The 15,218-nt window shown below is 44.0% G+C and overlaps 1 protein-coding gene across 1 annotated transcript in view; it reads left to right on the forward strand.

Annotated features, from left to right (window-relative positions):
- WWC1 (WW and C2 domain containing 1) overlaps positions 1-15,218 on the forward strand; it is a 66,935-nt gene that overhangs the window by 1,063 nt on the left and 50,654 nt on the right. The gene's annotated exons all lie outside the window — the stretch shown is intronic.

Consider the following 15,218-nt stretch of genomic DNA (forward strand, 5'->3'; position numbering starts at 1 on the left):
GCTACAGTTCCCAGAAACAGGAACTCAGAAATCCATCCTAGCGAGTTGGAAATTCCAACAATCTGAACTATGCAGTTTGTCGTTGATAAATTTCACACACTTCCCTATCTGACAGTGAGCTTTTTCCTTGTGGTAGGGCAGAAAGTGCAATTTCTGAATATCTGTTCCTTTCTTCCCCTTGCTCCAGCGATCAGTTCCTTGAAGGGGCTTCCATTCTTGGTGGGGTGTCAGGACTTTGCCTTTGCTCCGTTTACTTAGATGGGTTTTTTGTTAAGCATGGAAGTGAATGATTGTCCAGTTTTACAAGATTTTAAGGAGTGTTCTGCATTCCAGGAATAATCCTTGTGTGTACTGTACACAAATGTAACCTGCTGCCAGGCAGGGCTTTGGAACTCATCTTGGGGTTCAGTTTTAGGAATGTGGTTGAGAAGGGCCAATAATAGAGTTGTTCCAAGGTGTTTGTTTCTTTAACCTTCATAAAAGTCGATGGAAGCTTAAATTAGGAATGCTTTCCTGGCATCCTTATTTTGTTCAGAGAATGAAGACTAGTGAGAAATCTAATAGGCCTAATGCAGGCTTATAAAAATTCCTGTGTGTCCTTGGTTAGTGATTCAGGAATGACAGAAATGACTAAATGGGTGCCTTATTTAGCCGTGTGTACTGAGCTGTCGCAGAATCATTACCTGCTCACCACTGCTAGAGGAGAATAATCAAACACATCCTGATAACTCCTATCACATGGCACTTGTTGTGCACATAGAAATACACCTGAATACACGTGGCCCTGACGAGCTTTGCATCTGAGTCATCTTCCAGTAGTGCTACCAAGGAAACAACCTGCATTGGACACTGCCCCTGAAAATCTGCAAGGGTTTGAGGAGTCTAGTGGTCCACAGTAGAACAACTATGTGACACAACACTTACCCATCATCTGGTGGACTGTGACTTTTTATCAGCTGAAATTCTCCTCTGCCATACGGGAAAGAATCTTGTCTTCCAAGTAATTACCACTCCCTGTGAAAATCAGTTGATGGGGGGTTTCTCATTAGCTCAGGTGATAAGATGCCTGCTCCCTACAGTGGAATGAACTTGGATTTACACACTGAGCGCTAAACTTTATCACTGTATTTTAAAGTTTAAATGTTTGCAAGGTTAGCCTTTTACAAGTCATATTTAAAATTGCTGCAGACATTGGTTTGTGAATTTGCTACATTGCTCTGTGTGCTGTGCTTACACATTCTGTCTGTAACCCAGCAAAAAGCAATAGATATTGGGTAACATGGCTGTAGAAAGGCAAGTTTGAGGAATGTGGAGGAAGATGTGTGTGTTAGGGTTCACTCTGAACCCAGTGGCAGTGGGGACCTTTGTAAACCTGATCCGTGAGTAGCAGCTGGTAGTGAGAGATAGAAACAGGTTTTTAAACCTTCCCTAAATCTTTCATTCTAGCTTAATTTAGTGGAAATAAACATGAGCAGGGATACCATCTAGCTTCAGGGCATGGGCCATCCCACTGTTTTGTGATAAGCAGGTTTGCAGTCCTGCTGAGGTTGGCTGCCAGGGAAGCAGATCTGACTGTGGGCACACAGGGGTCTGCAGCAGGGAAGGGGAGGCAGGGGGTGAAAGGTGGGATCTCAGCTGGCCTTGGGCTGTGAAATCAGAAGCTGGGCTGGTGCTTTTCCAGTTCTTGTTTAACACATGACTCCAGTCCTGCTGGTGGGCTGTTGGTGAGAGGGGCTGTTAGACTTTGCCAGGAGGAGGTCCCTGGTACCCAGTGGCTTCTCACTGTCCTGTAGAGCTGGCCCAAGTGATGCTCTGGTTGAAGCAGCTGCATGTCAAAGCACTTTTACCTTGTACCTTTTAAGACTCAGGGTGGTCCTGAGAAACCTGTGGATGTTGGAGCATTTTGGGAAGTCACCTGAGATTAAATAATCTGAAGAATTTTATGATTTAACTGTTGCTGTCCCTGTGGTATGGTGTAATGGAAAAGAATCAAATACTTTGCATTACAGGAGTTTCAGGTTAAAGATCTCTAAGGCAATTCTTCTGAGCAGGTGGGGAAAAATCCAAAACCCTACTGTGTTTTCCCTTTTGTAAGAGGAAGCTCACACAGCTGCCTCTTTTGGTAGATCTGTTGGAAATTAGAAAATTCAGGAATTGAATAAAGTGTGACAGGAGATCAAACCTTATTGAGCTGGGGGAGAAAATTTGTCATTCCTGGTTTTAAAGCTAAGCACAACCTTTCAGATCTGCACCAGTCCATACCAGTTGGCAAACCATGTCAGAGAGCTGTCTCAGTTGCTTTCTTAACACAGAGGGTGCATTGCTCTGGAAGCTGCTGTGCTGGTGGCCAGACAGAAAATACCAGTGATGTCTCAAAACTTTAGCACCAGCTGCTGCTCGTTCTTAAGCATCAGCACAAGCAGCACTTGAGCAACAGAGTGCCCTGAGTGAGATTTCAGTTTTCATCAGAAGTGAGGATTAGAGATGGGAATCTCTGTTCCAGTGCTGTGCTGTCCTTGGGCTCTTTACAGCGGGTTTAGAGGAACTTCTACTCTCCTTCAGACTGTCTGGTAAGAGGATAAATGTTTTAACTTCTCTTTGCCTTTCAATACAGAAGCTTCAGGATGCATTGAAAATTTGGCCATGCCTGATAACCTGCCCCACTCTTGAATATTTATGGTGATATCTTGAATATCCTACTGGCCTGGTGGTGTAAGCAGGTTTTTCTGGGTTATTTTAGATGGAGCTGACTGAACTTCTCATTTCACTTCTATCACTGGACTCCTGTTGAGAATGAAAGCTATTGAAATAGGAGCAATTGTAGCTTAAATTTGGTGAAATTGCTAAACAGATGTTTTCAATTTTGAGAGGCAGCAGTACCTTAGTTGATGGCCCATCATTTCTTGAAGGCTCTTGTTGCTGTAAAGGGTTGGGAGATGTTCATTAAGTAAAAGCCCAGGTTCTGTGTTTGCTGCCTAAATTCCCTTCCTACTCCACATGAAGGTTTTTCCAGTATGAGCCTCCAAAGCAGGGAAGAGATTTACCAAGGTTGAGGGCCAGTGCATGTGGTGTCACATGTGAGATCTTGTGTGTTTGAAATAGTTATTGACTCAGAAAGATTCAGCTTTGCTGATCTCGAGAATTGCCCTTCTAGGCTTTATGAGGAACACTGCAGAGTATTGTCTCCTCTGCATTATTCTGATCTTTGTTTTTTGTCCCCAGTCTGCTCTGCACACTTGGTCCACAAACTGCCTTTATTAAAGATTTAAAAATGTGAGAGTTGTGCTGAAAATTCGTACATAACTGTCTACTCCTAGGATTACTTGCTTAATGTAGAATAACTTTAATGACTGGAATAAAGCTGCTATAGCTAACTTAAATGTGAGAATCCTTCAAAATGAAAGGGCTGGAAGAAGGGAGGGCAATGAAAGGCAGCAGGAACAAAAGGCGTTGTGCTCTTCTGTAGATGAAAATCAGTAAGAATAAGGAGAAGAGAGAAAGATTCTCCAAGATAGAAGAACCAGAGGAGAGAAATGCTCTTTCATCAGTGCCAACAGCATAGGTCATGCAGCTGAACGCTGCTAGTTTGATGCCTGGTGTTGCCTTTCTTTGCTGATATCTAGCTAAGCACCCTGTCACATATATGTGAATCTGCTGCTTTCTCCTGTTTGCATTCCCCAAAATAGCTGACAGCTTTATAAGGAGCAGGCAGCTCAGTGTGTGCCCATAGAAACTGCTGATGACCATTTTCCACGAGTACAGAAGGGAGTGACAGAAATGCAGTCTTCAAAGTCATCCAAATGCCACCTCTTAGAACAGGTGTCCTAATGTGTAGGATTTGTGCTGTTCTCACTTTTTTCCATGGTAATAGTTTTATGTAGGTGCTAATACATGAGGAGACAAGGATAGCAAGTAAGATTATTGTGACACTTGAAATTATTTTAATTTTTTAATATCAAGTGTCTTCCAAGATGAGTTAGCTCAGGATGCACCTCTAGATTGGAAAAGTGGGTTGGAGCTGAAATGCATCACACCAGTTATAAAAGATCATGCTTTATTATTTTGGGGGAGTTTTGGGTTGATTTTTTTTCCCCCTGGACTCCACAGACAAGCCTGAATGTTTTGAAGACTGCAGGAACTGCCTTCAGAGCCAGTGTGCATCCTCAGTAGTGTAAGCTCACCTCACACTGGGGAGGGAACTGAACACAACAGGTGTGATGCTTTTTAACAAGGGCATCACTGCTAAAGGTGTGCTATGCACACGTGTGTAGAGACAGAGGATGCTGGCAGTGACTTTAGAATGACAAAAAACGTTACTTTATCTTGCTTCCCTATGGAACATTAAAAAAAATAAAAAAATGTGAGGCTTTGTTCAGGTCAGCAGCTTTTTAATGCATCTTGGGGAATTCCGAGTCTTAAAGGATCAGAAATGCTTTTGAAGAAATGTCTGTATATCACATTGTTTAGAAATATGTAGGTTGAGCTTCATCTTCTGCTCTGGCAAGGTCATCTTGCTCACAAGTTCACTCCTTTAATTTTGCTTCAAAAACTGTCAGCATATGAAGTTAGAACTTGCCACTGACTGGGAACTTATTTGGCAACGGACTCAACAATTCCATTCCCTATGTAGGTCATATATTTTCATATCAGCATAGTTATCTTGATCTCCATCCAGTGGAATGGCAGGGAATGGGCTAGTAAATTCCAGAAGATGTGGCTATGACAGGGGAGAGGTAGCTGCGGTGTTGGGCATCTGGGGCAGGTACTTGGTGCTGTTGTGTTTGGGGCACCTTAAGCTGCTGCTTCTGCCAGGGTAAAATTCTGTATCGTTGCAGGGAGTGAGGTCCAGAAGCTGGTCTGGCTGAAAAATGCCATTTTGCTGTCTGGGTTCATTTACAGGAGCAATTGATCCAGACTGTGTGTGCTTGTGCAGAAACTCGTGGTGGCACAGCTGGGGCTGAGCTGGGAGGCTTGGAGGAGTGGGAGTGGGGCTGGCAACCCAGGAATGCTGCTGAGGGTGCACTTGTGAAACTGTCCCCAGTTTCTGGTCAGGCTCTCTGCCAGCCCAGCTGAGGAGGTGTTCCCAGGTGCTTAGCTCTGGCCCATGATTTCTGATTGAGTTTTACAGGAAGAATGGATTTTCATTTGCTGGAGCCCATGTGAAACCAACAATGAGGCAGAGCATCTCCTAAAGATATTCTTCACAGGGCAGCTTCATAGCTAGCATGGTTTTTGGAAGATGAGTTTGCAGCAAAATTTTCCGTGTCTGAATCTGATTTAAATTCCTCTAAATTGTGCCAGAAAATGTATTGTGAAACATGGGAAGATTTGTCCAAAGGATTTTAATGAAATTACTTGTATGTGAAGAAGTGATGTTTGCAAGGTGGCTTGGGGGGTCCTGTCACTGACCCACCACTCCACCTTTTGGAACTGGCTCTAATCTCAGTTGCTGGAGGAGTCTGTTAGGAAATGATTCCTGTTGTGTGCTTCTGGAGGTGGCTGCAGGCTGCCAAGGCTGTCCTTGCTCTGTGCTCAGCATTCCAAGCAGCATCACCGCCCCAGAGCGCGTTCCTGCACGCGTCACGGACACTGCTGAGCTCACGTCTGACAGGAGGGAAATGTCCTGGGCTGGGCTTGGCAATCACTTGTGTCGTATGGGACACCTTCAAGCCTTTCTCAGAGAGAGGGACAGACCATACAGCTGGCTTGGGAAAGCCTTGCTGGTCTCCCTGTGCCATGGCTGGCTGCACCTGATGGCCTTGAGTGCTGCAGCAGCAGGACATGTGTTAGCTGGAATAATTAATCAATAAAGAGCGGTGGCAGCAGCTTGGCAGAGATAGGAGGAGGTGTGTAGACTAATGCTGCTGCCTGCAACCTGTAGGAGAGCTATGCAGATTGACCACTTCCTTGGAGAGACCTGTTCATGCTGGCTGCTTGCCATTTAGAGACCTGTTTAGTAAGGTTACGTGCTTTACTTGTGGTAATGAGGACTTGGCTTTATTTGAGCAGTTTAAGCTCAGTTCTTGTTCACAGAGCCTAAGGTTACTGTTCCCTCCTCCCTTTAAAGCTACATGCATAGATAATTGGCTGAACAAACAGTGGGCAAAACTGCTCCCTGCAGAAAAATAACTGCTTTTCACTGCCACTCATTCTGTGAAGTGGCATCTGGAAGACTCTCCAGATAGTCACAGGAGGTTTGGTGTGTAACAGGAAGATGCAAAGAAGCCAAATCCTACAGCTGTCAGTGTTCTATGTTTTTTTCGTGCTCTTGGATGGGTTCTCCTGGCTTGGTTTGTTCTCAGTTTATGCTGATACTTACGGATTCCACCCCAGCCATGATGTTCTGCAGCATAAGTACCCAACACATTTAAAAAACAGATGAATTGCTTTCTCAATTCATGGAGGTGCTGTAGGGATTAATTAGTTCTGACAAAGTGCTTTCTGGCTGAGATGTCAAACTGATGTTTCAGGACTAATGGTATTGTTTAGTGAAACTGTTTGGTTCTTCTCAAATGCCTAATTACTATTTTAGAAGAATGTACTCCACGGAGGAAAGCTTTATTGATTTAAAGCACGCAATAAACAGTATTGATTTGCAAGAGGCAGTCATTCATATCTGCTCTGTTGAGTTGAGATGTAAGGTGGTCACACAGCTACTTTGAACCGAAATGTAAGTGAAACTATTGCTTAAATGACCCTGCAACAGCTTGCAGATTTCTCATATGTGACTTTCAACTGCCTTAATAGCCTTGTACTCAGAACAAGGGCAGTCCCCTGCCAAGGAGAGGGCTCTCTGCTATTTCATCCTTCACAACCCTACCCCACAGGGAGGATGGCCTGCAGAGGAACAGCAGTGGGTAAAATAACCTTCTGGACCTTCCAAGCAGCACAGGAAAATGTAGGTAACCCCTGAAGGGCTCTGTGAAAATGTACTGTGGATAATTGGGTGGTTAATTTTGCTAGACACAGCTTTGGATGTCATGAAGCAGCTGGGGCTCTGCAGCCACTAGAAGCCATGCTGGTGGCACAGCTGCCCAGGCTGTCCCTTGGCCATGCAGCCTGCGGGCCATCAGCTCCATGAACCCCATGGGACATCCTCCAGAGAGGGCTCAGGCAGGTTGGCACCGTGGCTTGGCAGCAGAAACCTGTCACACCACAGCACCTGGCCCAAGTGAAGAGGAGGAGTCATCTCCTGACATCTTGATCCTGGACACTGGCTCCGTTGTTGGACTGTTTGAAACATTGAGTGTGTATTTGAGCTGCTTATCCAAATCATCTCAAAGGAGATTTGAGTGGGGATGATAATGGAAAGTATTTGGCTGTCACATGTGATGTGGCTCTGTGACTTATCCAGGTTTCTGTGAGGTTTCCAGGTTCTTCTGAGGTACCTCAGGCTGGTGGCCTGTCTTGGGTGGTGCTGGGTATTTTTCAAAAAAATAGTAAGACTTACCTAAATCCTGATGACCTCTACTGTATCTAATTCTGGGTGAGCTTTTCATATTGAATTGTGTTTTTTTAAAAAAAAACAAATATTCTTAGCATTAATAACATTTGGTATTGTAGAGTTTTGGCATAGTTTAAACTTGAAATTAAATCATCATTTTGAACAGGATTTTTTGCTGGAGCATGGATGTGGTGATGCTCAGGTGTATTTGATTAGTGGTGTGTTAACCTTGCAGAGAATAAGGAGGTTAAATTCTCCCATTCAGTATATTATTCAACATTTCTCAACATCTGGTCTCTCTCCGTTTCAGCTGTCAGTTGACTCACTTGTTTAGATTTTTGTGAAATTCCTTAAAGTCATCTCCACTTCCAGCTAATCTAAATAGCTTGTCAGCCAGCAAGGCAGTAAGCCAGGCTTGCTATTTGTCTTTCCTTATGTCCCACCACAAGGTCTACTCATCAGAGTTAACACAAGTTATGGCCTTGATGGGACTGTTTAATTCTTTAATGGACACATACATAGAAGGCTTTAGGCTGTTTAACAACTAGCTCTCAAAAAGTTTTCCAGTATTCTAGACATGGGCAGATTTGTCTGGGAAAGAGATCTCTTTGCAGCCCTCAGTGAGTCTTATTCTGTCTTTTTTTAATCTGTATGTGGAGGGAAGTGAAATGTCATGGCTTCTGCCACGTCCCATGGTTTTCTGTGGCACTGAAGTTTTGTAAGATATCTTGGACTTCTTAACTTTTCTGTTTTTCTTTTTAAATTTGGATATGAAAACTCAGCTGAGGTGGTCTATAATTCTGAGTAAAGGTAGATACATTGTCATCTGTCATCTGTTAATTACTAATTGACTGCTGTGTGGCAGCCATGGTGAGTTTCTCATACAACTGGCTTACTAATAATTCAGTTTAGAAGGTATCTGCTTTCATCTGGCTGATGCTAATGTAAGCAGAACCTGAATGTGAATACTTTCTTAAAGCACATCTCAGTTGCTTCTCTTATATTCATTGGGCAGTACTCATCACTTCCTTTTTAAGATTCCTTTTCAGGAGAAGATTGGGTGGATGGAAGGGGAGAGGTGCATGGCAGGAGCCTCGTGTGGTCATTTGCAAAAGGGTTGCATGGATAAAAATCTTAGTTTGCAAAGACAAATTTGCAACTGAACTGGTCACACAGTCTTCCACTCAGGCTTGTTTTCACACATCTTTTGTAAATGACACTCTTATCCCTAAAGCAAATGTTCTGTGTTGAATTTTCTCATCTTTATTCTCTGTTTGTCCAGTAGTCTGTTGTTAATACCCCAGAGTGCTTCCTGGTTTCTTTCCTATCTGCTTCCCAGACGGAGGTTCCTGCAGTTTTGGATGGTAGCTCTGACGAGTTGTGTTGCATCTTCAGTATCGTGGCTGTGCTGGGGCTCCTTTCCCGTGCGGTCACCGCGGGGTTTGGGTCAGGTGCTGTGGTGGTTCTTCCTTCCCATCAGGAAAAGATCCCTGGGTGAGTGGAGGAGCACATGACTGCAGCTGAGCATGCTGCAGTTCACAGCCTGCTTTGGACCTGCCTGTGTGGGGCTGGGAGGATTTGGTCTCGTGTCAGACCGTGTCCCATCGTGTCTGTGTGGCTGCTGCCACCACCCCAGGCACCAAGATGGGCCTGGAGCCTGCTCCGGTTTCCTGACCAGAGCCAAATGGCACCAGGTCCTTGAGAGAAGGTGGCATTTGGTGCAGTGAGCTCCTGAGTGTTGGGGTTTTGCTGTGTGTAGTAACAAAAATGAGAGCAGCCCAAGTGGTATTCACACCCCTAAACCTTCTGCTTGGAAGTTTGCTTGTGGCACTTGCTTCTGATGGAGTGTGGCATGTTGGTAAGTGCTCCTTCACAGTCAGATTTAATACAGAACAGATTTGCAGTGAAATAACCAAAGTTTAATAATTTTAACAATGCTCTTTAAAGGCTTTATTGTTTGAATTACTTGTCTGGAGTAGATGGACAGCTGTGTGGCAACAACTCTGAATGATAGTACTGCTTCTTACCTGTTTTTGTTGAAGGCAGGCTGGAATGCTGCTTTGGTGCAGCCGCTTTTTGACCAGCCTAGATGCCTGTTCAGAGATGTAGGGAATAATGAGGTTATGCCAGTATGAATTAGGGATTTCACAAGAACAGTTTTATTATTTATGTTGCACTCTCTGTATTTATGGAGGGTTTAGTCCCCCCCAGCTAGTGGCTTTGCAGTCAAAGGCAAGCTGTTGCCCTGTCATTTTATACCTTTGTGTCCCAGCTCTGGTGCACTCCTTTCTCCAGTGATTGTTGCCTCAACTTTTTCTCTCCCAAACCATATAAAACTGTTGCTTATTTCCCTTATGACCACGTTTACAGGGTCTTTAAAGCCTTTCATAAATAAGCACTTTGCCTAATGGGAGAAGGAGGTTCATGGAGTTTTGGTTTTTGGTTTTTTTTTTTAAAAAAGAGACAAGAAATACACTGTAGGTAATATATTCCAAAAATGCAAATTCGTTTAAGCAACTTCTTAAAAAGAAGGGAGGGAGGAAGGAATTGAAGATTAAAACCTGTGTTTATATACATGTAGAAGCTGGAGGCAAAGCAATCCATTCATAAATATACAATAGGATTTATGTCATGGTGAGAAGTGCTACATGCATATTCATGTGTAATTTGCAAATCCTTTGGCGATTAAATACTTTACTCCAAACTCAAGAACTAAATAACCTTCTTGTTGAAATGAGATGTCCAAAGGCTCTAATGCTTTTCCAGTGGAGGGGAAAGGCTGGGTGGTGTAATAGATTCAATACATCAATTTTGACTCTATTAAAAGATTTTTGGTGTGCTTTGGGCATTATTTTATTAGTATAATCAGGAAGTTTTGAACAAAGCATGAAGCAGAGAATTGCAAGAAATATTGTAAAGCCTATCATGCTATGAAAAGCAAATAGGCTTAGGAACTTGTTAGGATGTTTTTCTCAACTGATTTTAATGTCAAATACCTTTATCTAAACTTTCTTATCCCACAGGTAAGCAAAGAGTTGAACTAGTAACAGTTTGGAGTGCAGCTATCTTAAATAAGTACCTGTGTGCAAGTGGAAGTGAATTGCCTTTAAAGGATGTAGCCTCAGCTCTTCACTAAGAGATTGATATGAATACAGTGTTGCTGATGATTTAGGTTTTCAAAAGTCTTTAAGTATTGTAGACAAAGTACATCCTTTCTAACATCTTGAACAGGGGAAAATGCTGCTGTGGAGTTACTGCTGCCTGCAGCTGCAGTTGCAGCCCATAGTGCTCAGTGGCAGTGCCTGTTCCTGGCTAGGGTGAGGTGATGCAGCTGGCTCATCTTGCCCGTCAGCCATTGCACTGAGTGATACTCTGAAATGGCACAGCGAGTGCCAGGCATCCTGCCGAGAAAACAGAGCTCAGCCTGTGCCTCTGACACCGCCGTGATGGGGCTGGGATTTGTGTGATTCTGAGCTCTGTGCCTGCCCTCACCTTCCTCACATCCTGTCCCAGCTGGAAGTGGCAGCCCCGTGTCCCTGTGCAGCCACCAGCTGCTGTGCTCGTGCAGCAGTGGTGGCCGTGTGGCACTGGGGCTCTGTGGTGGCTGGTGTTTGTGTGATGCTGTGAGCAATCACCAATGAACCAGAGCTCTTCTCAGTTCTTAAAACTGGGGCTAAGCCTGGTCAGTTCCATCTAGGTAAATTCCCTGGATACCCTTTGGGAAAGCTGTGGTTTATTCTTGTATCAGGACCATCACAAAATATTTCTTATTGCACTCTCTTAGTGTTCCTGATGGCTCATTTTGGAATTGCTTCTTTTTGTGGCTTTATGAGCTCTTTATCCTTTTTGCATAGTTTTGTATTGGGAGAATATAAAGTACATCGATGCTAGATGGGAGAAGCCAGCAGAGTTCTCATGTTCTTTCTTCACCACTGAGGTTATTCCCTCTTTGAAAGTTTTGTTGTCTGATTTAGTTTTCCTGCTCCTGTTCTGTAACAGCCCACCTGTGGGATGCTTTGATTGAGCAGAACAAGAAGACAGAGCAGTGCACTCAACTCACTAAGGACTATATATGCATTTTTCTGGCTGGCACAGGTGTAGCAAAGTGCCCTTTTAGTCCTGTTTACTTGTTTTTCTCATTCAGTCACAGGTAGTTTCTGCTCCTTGGTGATCAGAGAAGAGACCTGGATCCCCTGCTGCTGTCTTGTGCTGTGATCAGGGGGCATGTGGCAGAGACACTGTCCCTTCCATGCCTGGGGGCTCTGCTGTACAAAGCTGTGCTTCAGCTGGTTTGAAATAATGTTTGCAGGTAACTGTGAAAAGCTGTTGCTTTTACAATGAGCGCTGAGAATTTGTATCATCTGCCGTGTCAGAGCAGCAGCATGTCTAAGCTGGTGGCTGGTCCTATAAGGCTGTGAAGATGCAGCACTGAGTACCTGAAGAATGTGAATTGGTGTAGTTCTATAAGAAGCACAAAATTAAGCTGAACACACCCAGTTCTCCTTAAGCTGAGTTCTGAGCTGGTGAGTTCTTGGCTTTATAGGGTGGGCACTTCACCCATCAAGCAGTTCAGATGCACACAGGGGAATGGCTGGTGTGTGAGGTGTGCTGTTTCTGATTACTGTGACCAGATGTATGAGCTGGTTTTATGCCAGTATTTTTTATTATGTGTTGATGAGGAAAGCTAGAAGAGGTAAAGTTATTAACAAATCCCATGTTTTAAAAGAGTGCTGTACAGGTAGAGGTTGGATGGGAGGTGAATTTAATTCCCTCCTGTTTTAGTAACTAAGTGGTTGCCTCTGGATCAATCTCAGAGGGGTGCAGTGTACCATTGCTGACAGTATTGTAACCACTTGCAATTCTGCTGGTGGAAGAAGTAAAAGTCTTTGCCCTGGAGGTTGGTTCTGGCTGTGGGCCTGGCACAAGCCCCACTGGCAGGGCTGGAGCAAGCTGAGGAGTGACTGAGCCATCCTGCTGTGGGTGGTGGCCATTCCTTTAGCCCAGGTGCCCATCTGACTCCTCACTGATTTTGCTGGCATGCAGGAAACTGCTCCCTCTCTTTTTGGGCACAGTTTTCTGCTGCTGCAGTAAGCTGGAACAGCCCAAGGACTGTCTGGCAGCAGTGACAAGTTGAGGTGGGAGTGACCTTCCTGCCAAGCATGGTTCCCCTGGAAGTCACGGCTCACTCCTGAGCTGCTGTCAGTGCAGTTGTGCTGTGCTTGCCTGGCACCACGGGTGGTGAGTGTGGGTTCAGCCAGGCAGCTGTGTCACTTGTAGTTTGTCTTTCAAAGCAGACAGCTTAAATATCAGATTGATGCTTTCTCAGTGCTGCGCCGTGGGCTGTAATTCCATCTGCTGCGACACGGTGAAGGTGACACCTGAAAAGGTATGTGCTGCTTTCTGGATGTCCTCCCTGTACCTTCTGCATGCAGAACTGGAGGCACCATTTTACCTGCTTGTTGGCCTTGCTCAGTGTGTGGTTGCTTGGGAGCCTAGCAAAACACTCAATAATTTCTGTGAAGTGCTGCTAGAATTTCAATGTTGTATTTCATTCATCCTGACCACTGCGGTTTCTGCAGTATCACCGCCCTTTGTCTTCACTGCTTTGGAACAGTAGAAGCATCTGTTTATGCCATTGATTTGGCAATTATTAGAAGGACATTGAACAAAGGACATTATTAGTGGAAAGCAGGAGTGTTCTCCCCTCTGCCCATGAGGTCTGTGTTTTTAATAGTTCTGCAGATTCATCACTGATTTTGGAACTTGATAGCAAGTTGGCTCTCTGGATCAGTCTGTAGATTAGATTAAAGTTACTAGACAAGGGCAGCAGAAGTACATTGTTTGTCAGAGAATTTCAGCTTGATCTTTGCAGGTGAGCTGAACTGTAGATAATGATTTATTTAGCTGAGTTGGTGGGAATAAGTTAATATGCAGGTCGTGAATTCTGCACTGGTGGTGTAGATTGGCATTTGGGTAGAAATAAATAAAAAGAGTAACACAGTGAAACTGTTCACTGAAAAAAAAAATACTGGCATGGGAGTTGCATTTCATTCAGGTGCTGATGGTGAAGCAGTAGTGAGTTTAGCAGCAAATTTCAAACCTGTAAGCTCTCACGATGGCTTGCTTAATAGCAGGTATACGGTACTGTAAGGCACAGTGTCAGATCCATTAAACACAGTTCTGACATAAGGATGAAAATGAATAGCTGAGATATTTTAGGTAATTGCCTTGAGCAACAGTGATGGTTGTATTCGAGCAGCTTCAGTGAGCTATAAACAAGCTTCAGCTGAGGCCAGATCAAGCAACTGATGATTTGCACAGTGCCTGGTGTGGTTTGCCTGGAGAGCAGCACACATGGTGTGTGCAGGCTGTACTCCTGAATTCCTCGTTTTCTGTACCCACAGAGGAGTGGGTGTTCAAATAACACTTTCCATCTCCCCAGCTGCGTTAGTTTTACCTCAAATGTCTTGCAACAAATTCTGGTTTTGACTGAGGGAGACTGACTCATTCAGCTGCTTCTTATCCATTGGCATATATAAAGGCTACAAAACCTGATAGTGATGGAGAAAAAGTGTTACTGAGGGATCTTGGCAAGAAATACTACTTTACACTGTCTGAAAAAAACCCTCTCAGCTTTTTCCTTTTTTATTTGGATGGAAGAAGGGAAGGCACAACTGAGGTAAGCTGAACAGGAATGTCTTTCTAACAATGTGAGCTATAAAAAATTTGGATTATGCATAAAGACTGTCTTTGAAGTAGCTTGTTTTTCAGAACCTTGCTTTCTGAATTTCAGGGGAAGGTACTAGCAACCTGGGGTACTCCAGGCCTCACAAGAAAATCTCAGGAATTAAATGTCTTGTGCCTTTAAGCACCTATAGATCCTGCAACTTGTTTGCTAGGTTGCTGTACAAAGTGGACTTATTTTTGTGAGGAGAGCATAGATGTAGCTCACCATCTTCTTTTCCTGACTATATCCCCTTTACTGAAAACTGAGAGAAAGAAAATACCTTGTTACAGATGAACAGGGGCTGGGGTATGATATGGCACAACACAAATAAATGTTATTTCCTACTGTGCTGGGTTTGTGTGGCCTCTATTAGATTTTAAGAGGTTATTTTGACCAACTTGTATTTTCCAAGACAAAGCTGAAGCTCTTACGGATTTGTGCCTTCTGCTGCTTCCCTCAACTTGCAGGGAAGAAAAACATGTGAAAACGGAGGTGGTTTGGCTTCACTTGTTACAAAGCCTCAAAATAATATTCTGTGCGTTCTGCACCAAATGCTTAAAATCCCATTTTGGAGTTCACATTAAATAATAGGCAATATGGCAATACATAGATGGTAAAAATGGAAAACTCAGTGCCAAAGACATCCTTTTGAAAGTATAGCATAAAGCTGTAGGTATGTGATTGCTTAGGATAGGGCTGTCCATAGGATGTAGCCATGCTATGTGGAGGAAGCCAGTTAGAGTTCATCAGCATGTTATATTGGGTATTTAGACATTTGGGAAGCTGAATTGAAATCCTCAGCAGAAATTCAAGACTTGCCAGAAACATCTTATAATCCTTGAAAAGCATAGCTATTGCTCTCAGTTTTTGCATAGAAAGCACCTGGACGATTTGGCCACATGCAGTGTGGAAGGGAGCCCTGGTCTGAGCCGCAGACGTGGGGCTGCTGTCACTTCACCTGGGGTGTTCTGGGGAGAGCTGCTGCCTTGCAGATCATAACTGGGCACCAGGGAATGAACTGGAGATGACTGAAGGGAACAGACATCT

The sequence above is a fragment of the Poecile atricapillus genome, chromosome 13, assembly GCF_030490865.1.
Source record: "Poecile atricapillus isolate bPoeAtr1 chromosome 13, bPoeAtr1.hap1, whole genome shotgun sequence".
In the NCBI taxonomy this organism is placed as follows: Eukaryota; Metazoa; Chordata; class Aves; order Passeriformes; family Paridae; genus Poecile; species Poecile atricapillus.